Source organism: Solanum lycopersicum, chromosome 11, assembly GCF_036512215.1.
Source record: "Solanum lycopersicum chromosome 11, SLM_r2.1".
Taxonomy (NCBI): Eukaryota; Viridiplantae; Streptophyta; class Magnoliopsida; order Solanales; family Solanaceae; genus Solanum; species Solanum lycopersicum.
Genome location: NC_090810.1, coordinates 40,297,102 through 40,319,050, shown reverse-complemented (window position 1 = coordinate 40,319,050; position 21,949 = coordinate 40,297,102).

Below are 21,949 nucleotides of genomic sequence, written 5' to 3'. Positions count from 1 at the left end.
AATATTTTCAAAGAGCCTTTGAGTTAGTTTTCATAAAAGCATAAATGCGTTCACAATTAAGCAATAGGGGAAACTTTGATATCCAAGATAGTGTTTGAGCTAAGTTGTGCAATTATCTAATATCACAAAAAAAAAGTATGCTTTTAAACATATGAGCTAGTATCATATTTTGTGAGTACTATTGAAGACTAATATGGGGGAGAGTTCAAATAACTCACACTCCCCATAAACCATGTAGTCATCATGAGTAGAAAAGAATGATATTATCATTAAATGAAAAAGATAATATTCTATAGGGGTCGTAGAAAAGATTAAAAAAATTTAATTATATTAATAAAAAGAAAGAATACCATAAATATCTTAAGACTTTACATTAAATATTTGAGGGTTATGAACATAAAAAAAACACGTGAGATGAATATTATTGAAAATTTAAATCAAATATGTACATAAATATGAGTTAGGATGGTGAAATGTGAAGAAAATAAAAAACAAAAAGATAAAATGTAAATATCATTTCAGAGGTTGCTCAGCAGTGTTAAAAAAATTCATGTGCCTTAGTCCCTAAATTTAAGGGGCCTCATTTTTTTAAAATAATAGGTTACAAGTTATTATCTTTTAAATAAATATTGAATACTATTTTAGAAAAAAAAGCAATTAATGAAAATGAACTGATTATTAGAAGAAATTCAACATATTTAGAGTATTATATGTCATAAGAAATAATTTAAAATAAGAATGGTTATATTATAAGATGAAAACTATAAGAAATCAATTATAAAAGAGTTATTAACAATTTAAGTTTAAGGCCCCATTTGTCATGAAGAAGTGCTTTGCAAAAGAACGCCTTCTTTCTGGAGGCCTTGGGCATTTGATTTTTGCTTTAGGACACTAATACACTTAAGACGCCCCTGAATCATTTAATTACTACTATATCATGTGGGATTAAGAAAAACGTATCCTTATTTACTTTATCATAAATTATTATTTATTTGGTCTTTGATATTGAAAACAAACTGATAAATTTCTCTTTACTTTATCATATTGTAGTAACTTGTAAGCTTGAACATTTTGAAAGAGTGCAAGTCCTCGACAACACATACTAAAACTGATAACAATTTTGACAAAATACATGATTGTAATTAACACATAAAATATCATTTACAGTAATTTCATTGCCTCCATAATTAGCGGCCAAAAATAATATTTCTAACATCAAGTGATTGTGGAAGGCATTACAATTTCCAAATAAACATATGCCAATTTCATATTTGAGAAGAACTTGTTTTTGCGTGTGTTGTCTAATGGTAAACAAATATTATTTTAAAACAACAATAACTATTTTTACTGTTGTTTGTTTTTCTAAAAATCCACAACTTTTTGCTTACTCGAAAATTACATTAAAATAATAACTAAGTAATAAATTATAATAATACAAATTTAACATGTTTAATTAAGTGATTTACGAATATTTTTTTACATATCACAATTATTTTTAAAATAAAAAAAATAACAAGATAAGAAAAGATAAATGCAATTGAAGGTTAGATGTGTCACATCACCTTGCCTATAGTTAATTTGATATTATATATTGATTGTTGCAAATGAAATATCAAACCATATGTAAAATAATTAAACCAGATCATTTGTATGGAAAATTAAATCTTAATGTTGGACCTATGTCTCATCTAGTAAATCACTTATATAAGTATTAAATTCATAGAGAACTCTGAAATGAAATAAAAGAGAAATACTATAAATCAAACTATAATAAAAAAAGGCGAATTTATTCAATAAATTCATCAACAAGAGGAAAAAATGAAATAGAAGAGAAAAAAAAGAAGATAAAATACACGAGAACAAAAAGCTATGAATATATAGAAGGTCATAGGAAGCATTACAATAAAATGCTAGATATATCAAGCATTTTTTTCGTCCTCGGCCTCGGCCTTGTAATCCTCGTCGGCCTCATATCCATCTTTTGCCTTTGTGGTTTCCTCTTTATTCTTATTCTTCTTCTTTTTTTTACTGAGCTAGAAGTAGGCGGGGTATCACCATAGTCTTCTTCTTCTTTCTCTGAGATAGAAGTAGGTGGTGTATTCACCATAGTCATGTTCTTTCGCATCCTGATTTGAATCATCCTCAAAAAAGGCATCATAACCATGATTAGGATCAGAATCATTATAAACACAGTCTAAAATGGTGTTAATGATGATATTAAAAAAAATTCTAAGAACGAATTTTGTTTTTGTTTTTTGATGATGAATTTTTATTTTTGTTTTTTAAAATTTGATATTTATAAATAGGTAGAATGTCATTTTATAATCAGATTGATAAGAATTAAGGGGTAAGATTACTAAAATGGATGAATTTTTTGTCATAGATATAGTTGATAAAAATATTATTCGTGATTCTATCATCTATTAATAATTCTTGTCACTTTCCATAAAAAGTTTATCTCAAAGTATTGATAAAAAAAACATTTCAATATAAGTGCAAAATAATCTATATAATTATCTATTTAAATTTGAAAAGTAAAAACTAAAAATAAAAGAAACATAAGAACGAAATAATAGTGAAATTTAGAAGTTGTACTAAAAATACATGTGTCACGACCCAAACCGGGTTGCGACTGGCACCCACACTTACCCTCCTATGTGAGCGAACCAACCAATCTAAACCTTAACGTTTCAATATAATATCAACATAAAGTAATGCGGAAGACTTAACTCATTAATAAAATCAATAACTATTATTATCCCCAAAATCTGGAAGTCATCACAACAAGAACATCTATGATCAAAGTACTAAACTAAGAGTATTCTAAAAAGCTAAAACAAATAAGGCTAGTCCATGCCGGAAGTTCAAGGCATCAAGACATGAAGGAAAAGATCCAGTCCAAGCTAGAAGCGTTAGCTCACCCTGAAGATCCGGTGTGACGAAGACTGGCTAAAATTACTGTTGAGTCGAAGACGACGGCACGTTTGCTGCACTCCACAAATAAACAAGAAGAAAACATAAAAGTAGGGGTCAGTACAAAACACGGGTACTGAGTAGATATCATCGGCCAACTCAAAATAGAAATCAATATATACCAATAATATCATAAAATAAACCATGATACTCAACATGTAGCAACAACAAGTACTATATCATTAACAATTACCGTCAAGTTCACACATGAGGACTCAAGCCTCAATACCATACTCATTTGGGAATTATGTTCATTAGATTGAGTATATTAACATCTTTCAAGATTCATTATCTTTATTTCTCTTGTGTCGGTACGTGACACTCCGCTCCCTCATATTCATTAATCCTCTTGTGTCGGTACGTGACACTCCAATCCCTCATATTCATTAATCCTCTTGTGTCGGTACGTGACACTCCGATCCCCTAAATCTACGTGTCGGTTCGTGACACCCAATCCCCTAAATCTATGTGTCGGTTCGTGACACCCGATCCCCTAATTCTACTTGTCGGTTTGTGACACTCGATCCCCTAAATCTACGTGTCGGTTCGTGACATCCGATCCCCTAATTCTACGTGTCGGTTCGTGACACCCGATCCCCTAATTCTACGTGTCGGTTCGTGACACCCGATCCCTTAATTCTACGTGTCGGTTCGTGACACCCGATCCCCTAATTTTTTTACGTGTCAGTTCGTGACACCCGATCCCCTAATTCTACGTGTCGGTTCGTGACACCCGATCCCCTAATTCTACGTGTCGGTTTGTGACACCCGATCCACTAATTTTACGTGTCGGCTCGTGACACCCGATCCCCTAATTCTACGTGTCGGTTCGTGACACCCGATCCCCTAATCTCCTTCAATCAATTCATCAAGCCTTCTTTCTTACCAAGGCATCATCAATCTCATTACTTTAGTTCATCAAGCCTTCTCCCTTACCAAGGCATCATCATTAAAAAGAGATTAGGTTTTTATCAAGATTTGGGATTCAATAACTTCATCATGCTTAATATAATCACAATTATATAATCACGTTCATGCATGCATACAATTAAGCACATAGCAGGGGTTACAATACTATCAATACATATCATTCTCTATTAAGAGTTTACTGTGAAAGCATGAAAACCATAACCTACCTCCACCGAAGAATTGCGATCAACAAGCTATCTTCTCAAAATCCTTGCTATCCTCTTCGTTTCTCTCTCTCTCTACTTGTTCTCTTTCTTTTTCTGTTTTCTCTTTGTTCTTTCTATTTTTCTTATTCAAACCCTCTTTCTTTTACCCTAATTACCATATAATCAAGTGTAAAAGATGGCAATAATAACCCACTAATTAACTTAAGGTTACCTCTTTTAACCCCCAAGTAATTAGACTTATTAACATTAACCCACTAATCTTATAATTAAAGAAGGAATAGTCAAAAACGTCCCTTAAAACGTATAAAGAAATCCGACCCGGATTGGGATTGCGCAACATGTGATGGGCCGTCGTGCCTGAGACGGTCCGTCCTGCATGTCGTCGCAAAGTTCAGAGACCCAAATTTCCACCAAGGGTCTGTGACGGTCTGTCACACCTGTGACGGTCCGTCCTGCCATTTCGTTACGAAGTTCAGAGAGTCAATTTTCAGTACCCAATTTTCAGTTTTTCTAAGTGTTTTGAAACGAGACCCTGCGACGGTCCGTCGTGCCCATGACGGTCCATCGTGGGGTCCGTCGCCTTAGCCTCTTTTTCCAGAAATAAAATCTGCTGCTCAAAACGACTAAACAGGTCGTTACAATAGATACCAATTTACCCATCGTTCGTCTCCGAATGATCACAAGAAGGAAAACAAGGGCAAAAAGGAGTACCTGAATCTTTAAAAAGATATGGGTATTTTTCTCGCATATCCGCCTCCTTCTCCCAAGTGGCTTCTTCAACGGGTCGATTCTTCCATTGAACTTTGATGGATGCAATCTCCCTTGATCTCAACTTGCGAATTTCTCTATCTAGAATGGCAACAGGTTCCTCCTCATAAGACAAATTCTCATCAAGCAAAACTGAATCCCAACGGATAATGTAATTTTCATCCCCATGATATCTTTTCTACATAGACACATGGAATACCGGATGCACTCCGGACAGCCCTGGAGGCAAGGCTAACTCATAAGCCACCTCCCTTACTCGCTTAAGTACTTCAAATGGACCAATATACCTTGGGCTAAGTTTACCTCGCTTACCAAATCGAATCACCCCTTTCATTGGCGAAACCTTCAACAAGACTTGTTCACCTTCCATGAACTCTAAGTCTCTAACCTTTCGATCTGCATATTCTTTTTGTCTACTTTGCGCCGCTATAAGCTTTTGTTGAATAGACTTCACTTTCTCTATCGAATCCCTCAAAAGGTCAGTACCCCAAGGTCTAACCTCGAATGCATCAAACCAACCAATGGGAGACCTACATCTCCTCCCATACAATGCTTCAAATGGGGCCATATCAATACTTGAGTGATAGCTATTGTTGTAGGAGAACTCTGCTAAGGGTAGGAAGCTATCCCAATGGCCACCAAACTCTATCACACATGCACGAAGCATATCCTCCAACACTTGAATCGTCCTTTCAGACAGACCATCGGTCTGAGGATGGAACGCAGTACTAAGGTCCAACCTAGTACCCAATTCCGCATGCAATGTTTTCCAAAACATAGAAGTAAACTGCGTACCTCTATCTGATATGATGGATAGTGGAACCCCATGCAATCGAACGATTTTTGAGATATAGATCTTGGCTAACTTCTCTGCATTGTAAGTCACCTTTACCGGAATGAAATGACCAGATTTAGTTAACCTATCAACAATCACCCAAATGGAGTCATACTTACCCATTGTCCTTGGAAGACCAACCACAAAGTCCATTGCAATTCTTTCCCACATCCATTCCGGAATGGGCATTCTCTGAAGTGTTCCTCCGGTCCTTTGGTGTTCATACTTTACTTGTTGACAGTTTGGACACTTGGCAATAAAGTCAACAATATCACGCTTCATTCTACTCCACCAAAAGTTTTATTTTAGGTCACGATACATCTTGGTTGCACCCGTATGTATAGAATACCTTGAACTATGAGCCTCTGTCAGAATAGTGTTGATCAAATCATCGACGCGGGGTACACATACCCTTCCCTTGATTCTCAAAACACCTTCCTTATCGATTTGTGTTTCCTTAGCCTCCCCTCGCAATACTTTATCTTGGATTCGCCTTAGTTTCTCATCATCAAACTGTTTTCCCTTAATTTTGTCAAGAAAAGAAGATCTTGACTCCACACTAGCCAACAATCCTCCCTTCTCATTTACTTCTAATCTCATCAAGTCATTAGCTAGAGTCTGAACCTCTCTAGCCAATGGGCGTCTAGAAGCTTGCAAGTGAGCTAGACTTCCCATGCTTCCCACCTTTCTACTTAAAGCATCTGCTACAACATTCGCCTTCCCCGGATGATACAAAATGGTGATGTCGTAGTCCTTCAGTAGTTCCATCCATCTCCTCTGTCTCAAGTTCAAATCTTTCTGAGTAAAGACATATTGTAGGCTACAATGATCCGTATAGATCTCACACTTAACCCTATATAAATAGTGTCTCCATTGCTTTAATGCAAACACCACCGCAGCCAATTCCAAATCGTGGGTCGGATAGTTATGTTCATGCACCTTTAGTTGCCTTGAAGCATAAGCAATCACACTCTTCTCTTGCATTAGTACTGCACCCAAACCAGAATAGGATGTATCACAATAAACAATGAAGTTCTTACCCTCTACTGGCAAGGTAAGGATAGGTGCGGTAGTCAACAAAGTCTTGAGCTTCTGAAAGCTTTCCTCACATTCGAATGGAACATTCTGCTTAGTCAAGTTCGTCAATTGGGAAGCAATAGAAGACAACCCCTTGACAAATCGACGGTAGTAGCTAGCTAACCTAACAATGCTCCTTATTTCTGACACATTAGTAGGTCTTACCCAATTCTTCACTGTCTCAATCTTAGAAGGAACCACCATCACTCCATCCTTAGAAACCACGTGCCCCAAGAAGGACACTGCATCTAGCCAAAACTCACACTTAGAGAACTTGGCATAAAGCTTTTTCTCCCTCAACATTTCCAATACCATTCTCAAATGCTCTTCATGTTCCTTCTTGCTCTTTGAACATACCAATATATCATCAATAAATACGATCACGAAGAGGTCCAAATATGGCTTAAAAATCCCGTTCATCAAGCTCATGAATGCAGCAGGGGCATTCGTAAGACCAAAAGACATCACTATAAATTCGTAATACCCATACCTCGTTCGAAAAGCAGTCTTTGGCACATCCGTTGCCCGTATTTTCAATTGATGATAACCGGATCTCAAGTCAATCTTAGAGAAGACACAAGCACCGTGTAACTGATCGAACAAGTCATCAATGCGGGGAAGAGGATACTTGTTCTTTATGGTTACCTTGTTTAGTTGTCTGTAGTCTATACACATTCGAAAAATCCCATCCCTCTTCTTTACAAACAAAACCGGAGCACCCCAAGGAGATGCAGTTTGTCTAATAAAGCCTTTGTTTAACAACTCTTGAAGTTGGGCTTTTAACTCTCTTAACTCCGCGGGAGCCATTCTATAAAGGGGTATCGAAATGGGGCGAGTACCCAGTTCAAGGTCAATACAAAAATCAATATCCCTATCTGGTGGCATACCACGAAGATCTGCAGGGAACACATCCAGAAACTCACGGACAACCGAAACTGACTTAATCGAAGGTACTTGGGTAGTGTAATCCTTGAGATGTGCCAAGAAAGCTAAACACCCTTTACTAACCATTTTCTTAGTACGAAGAAGGGAGATGATATGCACCGGATTGGAAGTGTAGTCACCCTCCCAAACTAACGGATCTGTCCCAGGCTTGGCTAACATCAGCGTTTTAGCATTACAATCCAAAATCGCAAATTGCGGAGAAAGCCAAGTCATACCCAGAATTACATCAAAATCATACATTTCTAAGATAACTAAATCTACATAAGTGTTGCTCCCCACAAAATTCACCAAACAAGACCTATACACCTTTTCAACTACCACAAACTCACCCACTGGAGTAGAAACACGAATAGGCATATCAAGTAATTCACAATGTAAATTTAGACCATTAGAAAATGAGGAAGATACATAAGAAAATGTGGATCAAGGATCAAACAATACAGAGGCCATGCAATCACAAACCAGAAGATTACCTGTGATGACAGCATCAGATGCCTCCGCTTCAGACCGCCCAGGGAAAGCGTAAGAATGGGCCCTAGCGTTTGTCTGTACATTGCCCCTACCATGTTTTGATGTAGTGGTTCAAGTTTTCCCATCACCTCGGCCATTTTGGTGACCACCGTTACCTCGACCACCACGTCCTCCAGAATAACGGCCTCTACCATGACCACCTCTACCTCTAGCCATTGGGGGTCTATAACTCTGTTTTGGACAAATCCTCCTAATATGTCCAGTCTCCCCACATCCATAACACTCTCAGGAGTCAAGCATAGGTCTCTCAGAGAAGTGTTGACCGGTCTGAGGTGGACCCCCAACTACAGTCTGTAGTGAAGACTGAATGGGTCGAACTGAGTAACCTCCAGAACCTTGTCCTCTAGAGTAAGAACCATTAAACTCACCTCCCTTTTGAAACCTTTTTGATGTCGATGTCATGGTGAAGTCATCTGGCTTTACTCCTTCCACCTCTATCACGAAGTCTACCACCTCTTGGAAGGATTTTGCCGTAGCCGCTACCTGTAAGGCTGAAATCCGCAACTCTCACCTCAACCCCTTCACAAAATGGCGAATCCGCTCTTGTGGACTGAAACATAGTTGGGTGGCATACCGGGATAATGCACGAAACTTAGCCTCATATGTATTGACCGACATCCTACCTTACTCTAGGCTCAAGAACTCATCCCTTTTCCTATCCCTCAAAGTTCGGGGGATATACTTCTCCATAAACAAGCTAGAGAATGAGGCCCAAGTCATAGGTGGTGCCTCTGTTGATTGACACTCAGTATGTGACCGCCACCACATTTTGGCGTTCCCTTGAAACTGATAACTCACGAACTCAACACCAAACCGTTCTACTATACCCATCTTGTGTAGTAGCTCATGACAGTCAACCAGAAAATCGTAAGCATCCTCAGATTCCGCACCCTTGAAGACTGGAGGTTTCAATTTCAAGAACTTACTGAAAAAGTTCATGCTGATCGTTTGTCATTATAGGCCCAGTAATCAGACGTGGAAACGTGCCTATGTCCAATGAGCCATCCATACGAGGAGCCATAGTGGCTGCATGTTGTACCTCTGAAACCGGAGGTGTTGGTGCAGAAAACACTGGAGGGGCCTGACCCTGATCAGACAACCCACTAAGATAAGCGAGAACCTGATTGATCATCTCTAGGGTAGGTTGGGGTGGAAATTCCTCATTTTGCACTTGTTCATTCTCCCCTTCCTCACCCTCACTTACCACTTCCTCAGTCGGTGGAGGAGTCACTGCCCTAGTATCAGATGGGCTAGGTGCTCGTCCTCTTCCCCTAGAGGACGTCCTCCCACGACCTCTACCACGGCCTCTTGCCGTTGTTCTTCCTCGAGCTACAGCCCCATAGGCTGGCTCAGACGCACCCTGTCCCGCCGGTGCTGGTGTTGGTGTTGGAGTAGTCGTTGCTCTAGTTCTAACCATCTGCGAAAGAGAGTGAAGATGGTCAGATACCAATTTGTATCACCTAGATACCAATTGGATTCAAGTAGTAGCACGAAAGAAAGAAAGAAAGAATGGAATTTTCCTAAAGTCTTATAGCCTCTCAAAGAAAAGTAAAGGTGTCCCCCTACCGTTCCTTAAGACTCTACTAGACTCGTTCTTGTGTGATGAGACCAACGAACCTAATGCTCTGATACCAAGTTTTGTCACGACCCAAACCGGGTTGCGACTGGCACCCACACTTACCCTCCTATGTGAGCGAACCAACCAATCTAAACCTTAACGTTTCAATATAATATCAACATAAAGTAATGCGGAAGACTTAACTCATTAATAAAATCAATAACTATTATTATCCCCAAAATCTGGAAGTCATCACCACAAGAACATCTATGATTAAAGTACTAAACTAAGAGTATTCTAAAAAGCTAAAACAAATAAGGCTAGTCCATGCTGGCAGTTCAAGGCATCATGACATGAAGGAGAAGATCCAGTCCAAGCTAGAAGCGTTAGCTCACCCTGAAGATCCGGTGTGACGAAGACTGGCTAGAATTACTGTTGAGTCGAAGACGACGGCACGTTTGCTGCATTCCACAAATAAACAAGAAGAAAACATAAAAGTAGGGGTCAGTACAAAACACGGGTACTGAGTAGATATCATCGGCCAACTAAAAATAGAAATCAATATATAACAATAATATCATAAAATCAACCATGATACTCAACATGTAGCAACAACAAGTACTATATCATTAACAATTACCGTCAAGTTCACACATGAGGACTCAAGCCTCAATACCATACTCATTTGGGAATTATGTTCATTAGATCGAGTATATTAACATCTTTCAAGATTCATTATCTTTATTTCTCTTGTGTCGGTACGTGACACTCCGCTCCCTCATATTCATTAATCCTCTTGTGTCGGTACGTGACACTTCGATCCCTCATATTCATTAATCCTCTTGTGTCGGTACGTGACACTCCGATCCCTTAAATCTATGTGTCGGTTCGTGACACCCGATCCCCTAAATCTACGTGTCGATTCATGACACCCGATCCCCTAATTCTACGTGTCGGTTCGTGACACCCGATCCCCTAAATCTACGTGTCGGTTCGTGACACCCGATCCCCTAATTCTACGTGTCGGTTCGTGACACCCGATCCCCTAATTCTACGTGTCGGTTCGTGACACCCGATTCCCTAATTCTACGTGTCGGTTCGTGACACCTGATCCCCTAATTCTACGTGTCGGTTCGTAACACCCGATCCCCTAATTCTACATGTCGGTTCGTGACACCCGATCCCCTAATGTCCTTCTACCAATTCATCAAGCCTTCTTTCTTAACAAGGCATCATCAATCTCATTACTTTAGTTCATCAAGCCTTCTCCCTTACCAAGGCATCATCATTAAAAAGAGATTAGGTTTTTATCAAGATTTGGGATTCAATAACTTCATCATGCTTAATATAATCACAATTATATAATCACGTTCATGCATGCATACAATTAAGCACATAGCAGGGTTTACAATACTATCAATACATATAATTCTCTATTAAGAGTTTACTGTGAAAGCATGAAAACCATAACCTACCTCCACTGAAGAATTGCGATCAACAAGCTATCTTCTCAAAATCCTTGCTATCCTCTTCGTTTCTCTCTCTCTCTACTTGTTCTCTTTCTTTTTCTGTTTTCTCTTTGTTCTTTCTATTTTTCTTATTCAAACCCTCTTTCTTTTACCCTAATTAACATATAATCAAGTGTAAAAGATGGCAATAATAATCCACTAATTAACTTAAGGTTACCTCTTTTGACCCCCAAGTAATTAGACTTATTAACATTAACCCACTAATCTTATAATTAAAGCAGGAATAGTCAAAAACGTCCCTTAAAATGTATAAAGAAATCCGACCCGGACTGGGATTGTGAAACCTGTGACGGCCGTCGTGCCTGAGACGGTCCGTCCTGCAGGTCGTCGCAAAGTTCAGAGACCCAAATTTCCACCAAGGGTCTGTGACGGTCCGTCACACCTGTGACGGTCCGTCCTGCCATTTCGTTACGAAGTTCAGAGAGTCGATTTTCAGTACCCAATTTTCAGTTTTTCTAAGTGTTTTGAAACGAGACCCTGCGACGGTCCGTCGTGCCCATGACGGTCTGTCGTGGGTTCCGTCGCCTCAGCCTGTTTTTCCAGAAATAAAATCTGCTGCTCAAAACGACTAAATCGGTCATTACAACATGGTGGCTAATAATTATTTTAAGACACATCCTCTTTGTTTTACTTGCCTCAAGTTCAAAAATATCATTTATTTAATGATTTCAGCAAATATCATTGAATTGTGAAAATTTTAACTTATCATTAGACCTTCATTTGACTATTCTACTATTTTAAGTTTTCATGACTTAAATTTTTAAAAGAAACTAAAAAACAATAAGAAATTAAAATTTTATTAGAAAAAACATGAATGTCTATCATACGGTAAGGAATAATTTAAAAATTTAAACTACCTTTTATAAAGTATTTGTATTATAGTGAATGTCTATCACGTGGAGTCCTTTTAGGATATGGTTAAGAGTCCTACATGGGGACCAAGTTAGATTTCCCCTATAAATAGAGGACTCATCTTCATTGTAAAATCATTCATCAAGAGGAATAATAAGTATTCTCTCTTCTCTTATCTCTAGATTCTTCTTCTTATTCTACAGTTTCATAAAATGATATGAGCACAAGACTCTACTTTATCAAAAAGTTAAGGTTAGGTTTGAATAATTAATAAGGTATTATTTATTCTTTTGTTTTTAATTTTAATGGTCAATCTTACGAAATTAGATTTCATTGCCCTTCGAAATTTGGGAAGGAACTACCTTTCATTGGTATTGGATGCTGAAGTCCACCTTGATGCAATGGGTCTTGGAGACACCATAAAAGAAGAAAATAAGGCATCAAACCAAAGTTGTGCACGAGCAATGATATTCGTGCATCATCATTTTGACGAGTATCTAAAAATCGAATATCTGACAGTTAAGGATCCACTTGTTTTTTGAAAAATCTAAATGAAAAATATGACCACTTGAAGATGGTCATACATCCAAAGGCACGATATGATTGGCTGCATCAAAGGATACAAGACTTTAAATCTGTATATCACTATGATTCTGTCATGTTTAAAATCACTTCTAAGTTGAAATTATGTGGAGAAATGGTTAGTGAGATTGATATGATGGAAAAGATATTCTCCACTTTTCATGCCTCGAATGTGCTCTTGAAGCAACAATATCGAGAGAAAGTTTTGAAAAAGTATTCTGAACTAATTTCTCATCTTCTTGTGGCTGAGAAAAGTAATATTTATTAATGAAAAATCATGATAATTTACCTATTGGATATGAACCACTTCCTAAAGTGAATGATGTGTATGCCCACCATTCTAGGCGTGGAGAACGCCGTGACCCTAATTGTGGTCGTGTTGGTGGACGTGGTCATGGCCGTGGACGCAGACATGGTCGTGATTATGGTCAAATATAAAATGAAATGACAACAAAAACCCTGACCTAAACTACAAGCGGGGTTGACCATGAACATTTTCATAGATCGTGAAAGGGGACAAGAACCGTGAACAGGGTTGTGGTCTTTGATATAGTGAGATCTAGGTTATGGGGTTTCTTTCATGTGCCCTACTAAGGATTGTGTGAAGGGCCACGAACCTTAAAGGTCCCCATGGTCCTTACTAATTCCTATGGTATGAAGACCTTGCTTCACAAACCATCCCATGGACTATGTGAAGGACAACATACAGTGAAGGTTATCGTGGTCTTCACTTGGGCTGGGGGTCAGTGGGGATCTCTAGGGGAGCCTTCTTTCACACCTTCTACGGACGCAACCACGGTGCATCATCAAAACCGCGACCCATGAAAGGTTTCATGGTAAGACATTAGTAGCCAGTGGAATCCAACTCCCCACCATGAGTTGGTAAACGGATCGTGGAAACTATCACATTCTCTGAACTTCGTCGTGTTCACTACTTCACATGAGTTTCTGTATATTTTCTAGATCTGGTTGTCGAGGTGTTACAGTCACCTAGGCAAGGATAATGTGGTAGTAAACGCCTTAAGCTAGAAGGTAGTTGCATGGAGAGTTTGTCTTTGTTATTTGTGGAGGATTGACCTATGACTGAATACATTCTTTCTTTAGCAAAAAAGATGGTTAGACTTGATATCTCTGAGCCACATAGTGTACTTTTGTGTGTGGAGGATAAATTTTCCTTGATAGAATATTCAGGTACACCAGTTAGAGGATCCACAATTGAGTGATTCCGGACACTGTTCTTAGTTGTAAATTTAGGACAAAGACTTAGACATGGAGTGTATTTTCAGGATTAAGAATAATATTTATGTTCCTGTAATTTTTGTATTTGTTGGGTTGAATCTTCAGGAGTCCCATTGTTACATGTTCTCTATCCATACAGATGTAGTGAATGTATCATAATCTATGGCGTCACATTGGGTGGTGCAGGTTTACGAGGGACATCACAACCTTCTTGGCTGGGTGCTTTGAACTTTCAACAAGTAAAGTATGAGCACTAGAGACAAGGAAGATTGACTCGGTGTCTACCCATTACTGAATTAAAGGAGTATATATCCATGGACTTTGTGGTAGGCTTACCATTTTCCATCAGAGGTTTTGATTCTATTTAGATCAGCGTAGATCGATGGAATTAACAAGCACATATTTTACGTATTCATACTGCTTACATATTGGTTGATATTTACCTCAGATAGATCAATTCTTTCCATGAGTACCAATGTCTATCACTATAGAAAATGACACTCAGTTCACTTGCATTTTTGGGGGTCGATTGAGAGTGAGTTGGGTACTGGGGTTGAGCTTAGGAACTTCTTACCTTTAGATAGATGGCTAGTCAGGAAGGACTACTTAGGTTTTATTGGACATGTTTTAGGCTTACTTTATTGATTTCATTGGCCAGTGGGATCAGTCTTTAGCTTTAGTAGAGTTTGCATATAATAATATCTACTATTAGAGCATTCACATGGCAACTTTTAAGGAATTATGGTAGGAGATTTCATTCTCTAGAAGGATAGTTTGTTATTTTTTAGCTTCACACATAAGGCAATAGCTTATAAGAGATTCTATGGATAGTGTCGATGTGATCCAGAAGCAACTCCATACTACGCTGAGTAGACGAAAGAGTTCTACTATTTGAAGGTTAAGACCTTTGGAGTTCATAGTTGGTGATCCTGTGTTCCTACTATTATAGTCCATGAAGGGCATGATAATGTTTTGGAGAAAGGGCAAGTTAGCTCCAGATCCATAAGTCCTTTTAATATCTTGGGCGATTTTGGATGGTGTCTTATAAGAGAGATTTACCTTAAGATCTTTGATGTGTGAACCCTATATTTCATATCTCTAGGATGATACACTATATCCCAGATGAGGCTTGCATTCTTAAGTGGGATTTGGCTCAGTTTGATGAGAAATTGAGTTTTGACAATGATCATGTCGCCATTCTAAATAGGTAGGTGATAAAGCTCAAACTACTATTCAAAAACAATTAAAAGAGTAGGCAATCATTGTAAATAAAATTACCCAACTAAGAGAAAGGGTTAAGATCCAGGGTCAAACCCCACATGGAGTAGTTTAACGTTAAGGATCCAATTTTACTTAATAAAAATGCAACTAATCTAATTTTAGACAAACGGAACTTGGGTTAATCATTCACCAAACATGTATCATGTAGTTTCTAAATAAAGTAAGAAGAATCAAATAAAGAAAATATGGATTAAACAAGAATAAGTAGATCTAGGGGTTTAAGGGCGTGAATTAACACTAATTAGGGGGAAAATTTATTTCTCAATAATGATTAACAACTATGAATATGTTGGGTCATCTTTGATGACATTAGTGATGTTTCAATCTTATAGATGCAATACATAGAATCTTCTTTCTGTTATCAATATGCAAAACTAAACAACTCAATACCTTGCTTCAATTACATAGATTTACAAAAATCGAAACATTTATCCACTCTTACTAGTTTTTTTCAAGCACCAATTTGAAATCTAATGTAAAATTAAATTGGCCACCTTGATTTCTAAATTATCCACATGTTAATTATCTCAAATAGAAATCAACAAGGAAAACAGAGAATTGCAACATACCCACTAATTTATGTCAACACCCAACCCCATAATCACACCCTTAGATATTAGGGTTTTAGCCACCCATCAAAAAGAATAATAGAATTATCCATTTTATAATATCAACCATGACTAACATGAAATTCTACAGTTATAATACTCACTTCGTTTCAACCTTCAATTTATTAATTAGAGGGGTGAAATATAAAACCTCACACAAGAATTTGCGTTTCAGTGTCTTTTCTCAAGTTTTTAAGTGCAAAATTGTTAACTGAGTGTTGGGGGATGTTCCTGAGTCTTTGTTGTCTGTGTATCAGTGACTGATCATCTTCTAGATCATCCCAATCAATATTTACTTCAGCAACTATTCTTTTGTTTGTCACTCTTTTTATCTTTCTGTCACTGCTATGTCGAAGTTCTTCTCCTCCCCTCTTCGGAGGAATTGAACCCCATTCGTTGATACCAATACCCTAGAGTTGCCTTCATTTGGGGATGTGTATTAAGTTTGGTGCGTACCATATCTACAAATGGCTATGATTAGTCAAAATAACAATAAAATGCAAACACACAAATCTGTTGCAGACAGGTTTGCTCTTTCACAAGGCGTTTCGCCAAATATCTATGATGATTTAGGTTTAGCTCGTCGAGTGTACTAGCCTGCAATCTAGGCAAAATGGCGGTAAAAAAATATACTCAGTTAAATGCGTACTTTGTTCGGTGATGAGAAGGTTGTCCACCGATGAACAGAGTTAAGAAAGTAAAGGGGGCATGTAAAAGGTGATCTAAAATCCTATCGGCAAATCGCCAACTACTTTCAGTGATCACCAGTGTGTTCGCCAAAAGTTACAGATCTTATAGCATGAAGGAGAAGAGTTAACGGCGATCTATAATCAGTAGGTGAACTGCCAAATCATTCAGTGAGGTCTACTTAACTCGCCGAATGACACAATGTTTACATAACTAAATCGAACTCTCAAAACCGTCCTACAATCTTCTTAAAGAAAATCAAAGCATGCAAACATGAATTTCATACAAGACCCATACTTCACTTCACCTCGGACTACTAAGACTTTTTTCGATTTTAACAAATTTGGCCATTTAACTATGATTATTCTCAAGAACGTCGTCACCCATTCCCTCATTGGATAATTTTCGTTATTTTGGACAAATGGTGGGTTAATTAAAATTCACCAAAACAATATGAGAACAATTAATCAACACCCATTGCGATTTCAATCAATACAAAGCATAAATGCCAAGACATTCGAATATTTAAGCATTTTAGAGAAAAACATTCAAATTACAAATAACCTATCGATAACTTATTTCTATCATATAGGCCCAACACACGTCATCTTGATACTTTATGATTGCAAATGAGTTAAAAATTATTGAAAATAGATTTGGGGTTTTAGCGACTAACCTTCGTTGATCAGATAGTTTTTTGTAATGCTAGGAAACAAAGAAATCAAACCCCACACATTAAGTAATGTCTAAAATACAATTTCTAGATGAAAATCTAGAAAATAATAACTTTGGTGTGATCTTGGAGAGTTTGAAATGAGGGAAAATGAAAGAGTAAAAAATTTGACCTTTGGACCTTCTATAACAGTTCAGTTCTAATCCATTTTGCGACATTAGTCATATTTACTGAACAACTCGGCGATTCGCCGAGCAATCTTTTATCTCGCCTTTTTTTTCAAAGCCTAAAATTTTCTCTTGTGAGATTGGTGGTCTGCTTCGAGATCACCAAGAAGGTTGCTGATTCACCGAGCTGGTTTCATGTTCTCCAAGTTTTACATGCTCTATACTACTCGTATATTTAGCCAAAGGTTGGGGTTCATCTGTGCCCGCCATCCTGTTTAGTTTCTCTATGAATGTATCTTCTGCTGCAAATCATGAGAGGTTCAACACTTTTCTTATTTTATTCTGCAAATTAATACACCATTATTTAACGAAGCAAAATCATACAGTTACAACCTTGGGTTGCCTCCCAAGAAGTCCTCTTTTATCGTTTTGGCTCGACGTAGGTCATGTCTCACACTCTATTAATAGAGCTAGACCTAGTGTCACTAGCTAAATCCAATATATTTTTCAAGGTTGAGCTGAGTCATGGAAAATATCAGGATTGATATTATGTGGTGAATTGATCTAGAGTGAGATCCAATCAATTGGTTCAACGCTTTTAAATTCTCTCTCATTTCGTCCAAAACTTGATCTTGATCGATGATCTTTTGAAGAATGATTTGAAATGTGCCCTCAACACGACTTTTCTCGTATTCTCTAGACTTACTTGGCCCATGAATAGGCATATACCTCCTTTGGTGTTTTAATTGGTTTTTTGCCTCAAATATTTTGGTGATCAAGTAGTTTGGTTAGGAAACCAGCACAGTTAGCTTAAAGTCACCCTCAATTTCTCGATCTGCCTCAACTGACTTTCCACCCACTTCTTAATCAATGCTTAGAGTATCTCAAAACACAAACAACTAAAAGGAAAAACAAAACAACAGAAGAAACAAAAAGAAAAGTAAAAGTAAAATTAGTAAACTACACTAAAAACAACAAAAACTCTAGTGAACTACATCTTCACGTGACACCACTCCCTATTAGTGGCGCCATTTTGATGCTTCTTGTGATATCGTGATCAACAAAACTAGCCTACAATCTGAGTGACTACGAAACAAAGTGAATATTGTAACCCAACCAAAGGCTAGGGCCGTGTCCCAAAGGAATGGTAGTAAATATAGAAGCAAAACTAGACTTTCTGTTCTAGTTAGTAATAGTTTGAGAAATTATAGAAATAAAGCAATCTACTTTAATTTTTGACATTCAAATGTCAAATATCAAAATGGTTTATCACGAGTTTGGTTGAAATAATAAAAACAAAGGGGGATCAAGTATGGGGAAAAGTTCTTGTCGTGTGATCGCAATATATGTAGAATTAAACCATTGAGTACATGTTTTTGTTAAGAAATTTTCAAGATAATAATGACTAGGCTAAGCCTTAGGTGAAAGTAAATCCCATCTCGGGAAACAAACCCCATATAAAATGGGTTCCTCTTCCACACCCACTCGTCTAATGAAGACCATCCTACGCTTTCCTACACCGCTCTATCGATGATGAGTGTTAGGATTTTGGATTAAGATTCACCATCTCGGACTGAACCTCATGTCCCCCCCCCCCCACTCCTTAGGCCATCAGTCTCGTGGTCTAGGTTTCGCGACCTCTCTCTCGAGCAAGAAAAAAAAATAGATGCATGGTTTTGTATTTTCAACTACCAACCCATTAACTAAAACCACAACCATTAGGTGAAATCGTCATTAATATCCCTTTACTCTATCAACATGCAAGACCCAATCATAATATCAACACATATTTTCTAAATAAGACCCCAAGAATGGGGATTTTAGCCACACACAAGAAATAACCATATACACCTAAAATAATAAAGAAATCAAATTGGTATAAGAAATTAAACCTTAACATGAGCAAATGATGAAGAATGGAGAAGACCCACTTTTGATTAGAGAAAGAAGACCTCGTTTCTTCAAGTCTCCCACAAAACCCTCTACAAATTTGAAATAAAAATTTTAAACTTAAAAGCTAAGTCTCAAAAATTAAAAAATTATGTCTCTACTTACTGATTCCTCCTCCAAAAATAACAAAGAGTTTGATATTTATTGACTTCAAAATTTTCGCTGGCGAGGCTAGTCGCAGACACCGAGTAATTCAGTGATTCACCCTTCTTCTAGATCATCACCGATTGTGTTTTGACTTCAGCGTCTATGCATCATGGATCATTGGGCAGAATAATTATGTTTCCTGGAACTACTCCGCGAAGCGCTGATGATCCTTTCGATCGACTTTTTCATCCACTTGGTTCAAGGCTTCACTTGCTTAAACAAAAGGGCAATATACATCCTTTGGGCTGATCGCTAACTATACTTGGCGATGCTTAGGTGTTCCTTTTCATCTCTTTTCATCTTTTTTTCCTGTTTTGCGTCTAAGGTCCATGCTTACACTAAAACTTCAAATTCCTTAAACTTAAGAGTTTTCATCAGATATTAATATATAATGAGCATTTGAGGACACTTTTAAAAAAAAAGGCCCGAAATGAGTCCAATATGAGGACTCATAAATCATGCTAAATAGTAATTGATTCCTTTTGTAGTTTAACCAACAATTTCAAAACCTCCCCCATCATAAAAAAGAAGAAGCCTTAATTTAATGGACATTTGGGTTATGTTCTTCAAAGTGAATAGGCACATATATCTGCAAATTTTGAATGTTCTCATGGGTATCCTTATTAGAAAGAACCCCAAACATTCCCTTCATTTGGAGTCGTTGGAGCATAATACAGTCGATGTCAGATCTCTTACACATTTCATGAATAAGGACACATGGAAAACCTATCTTTCTGATGCTTAATCATTAGGCAAATCATATTAATAAGCGACTAATCCAATACGGCAAAATCTTTACACGGGCCTAAATATTAAGGACTATACGTACATCTCTCATCAAATCTCATTACACCGTTCATAGTTGAAATTTTCAAGTAAGCCTAATAATCAACATAAAATTCAATGTTTTTTTCTATTACCGACTTACGAGTTTTGTTGACTTTGAACCATATTCAACCTTTCTCTATTAAGCCAAATTTTTTCCATAGCCTTATGTACGAACCCGCGACCTATCAAACAAACTTCACTAATTTCGAACAAAACTATAAGAGATCAACACATCATACCATAAAGAGCCTCAAAGGTATCCATAAATATAGTTGAATATACATATTATTATATGCCAACTCAATCAAAGCAAAATAAACATCCCAATTACTCTTTAAGTCAATCAAATAATCTCTATACATATCTTCCAAAGTCTGCATAGAATGCTCAACTTGTCTATTAGTTTGAGGATAAAAGGTAGTACTAATCTTGACAATACTACCAAAGCCTTTGTGGACAAACTTCCATAATTGATAAGTAAATTAGGTACCACGATAAGAGATAACTGATACGGGAACTCCATGCAACTGAAACATTTCCCTTAGATACAACTTATCATAATCCTCTACCAAATAAGTAGCCTTGAAAGGAATCAAATGAGCGGACATCGTAATACAATCTATAATAACCCAAATCGAGTCATGTTGCCGCTGACTGTGGGGTCAACAATAATAAACTCCATATTAAGATCTTCTCTTTTCTAACTAGGAATACTAATAACATTAGAAAAACCTCCCCACTTGCGATGTTCAACTTTCACTTTTTATATGATAAGGTCACTTAGTAACAAATTCAACTATATCTTTTTTCATCCCATTCCATCAATAGACCTCCCGCAAGTCACGATATATCTTGTTTCTCTCGTGTGAATGCAATATAAAAAATTATGGGCTTCTTGTAACATTTTGTTTATCAAATAATGAACATTGAGAAAACATAAAAGACCTTGATATCGAAGCACACCATATCCCTTTCGAAAAAAGACTCAATTAACTTTTTAAGCAAAGTTCCTTCAACTCCACTAAAATTGAATAAACACATTGCTTAGATTTCACATTCGACACAAAAGATGATTCTGCACCATTAAAAACAATAATGCCACCTTCACTCTAATCAACATACCGAGTACCTATGAGTATTCTATGAAAATAATGAATCAATTGTTTCTTACCATCCACCACATGCACAACACTAGTCATGGACATTCGACTTAAAGCATCGACCACTACATTGGCTTTGCCGAGGTAATAAAGGACATTTATATCATAGTCCTTCTAGAGTTAGAGCATGTTTGGCTCAGCTTAAAAGCTGGTCAAACTGACTTAAAATATTTAGTTGTTTGGCAATACTCAAAATAACTTATTTTAAGTTTTAAAAAAAACTTATTTTAATCCAAAAGTTAAAAGCTGGGGTAGAGGTGCTTTTCTTTTTTTAGCTTATAAGTTGTTTTAAGTGGACCACATTTTTACCTTTTTACCCTTAATATTTTTATACAATCTCCAAATTACCAACATAACCCTAACATCTCTTTCTTCCATTTTTCCCTTTTCACGTATGGATGATAGACAATTATTATTACTAAT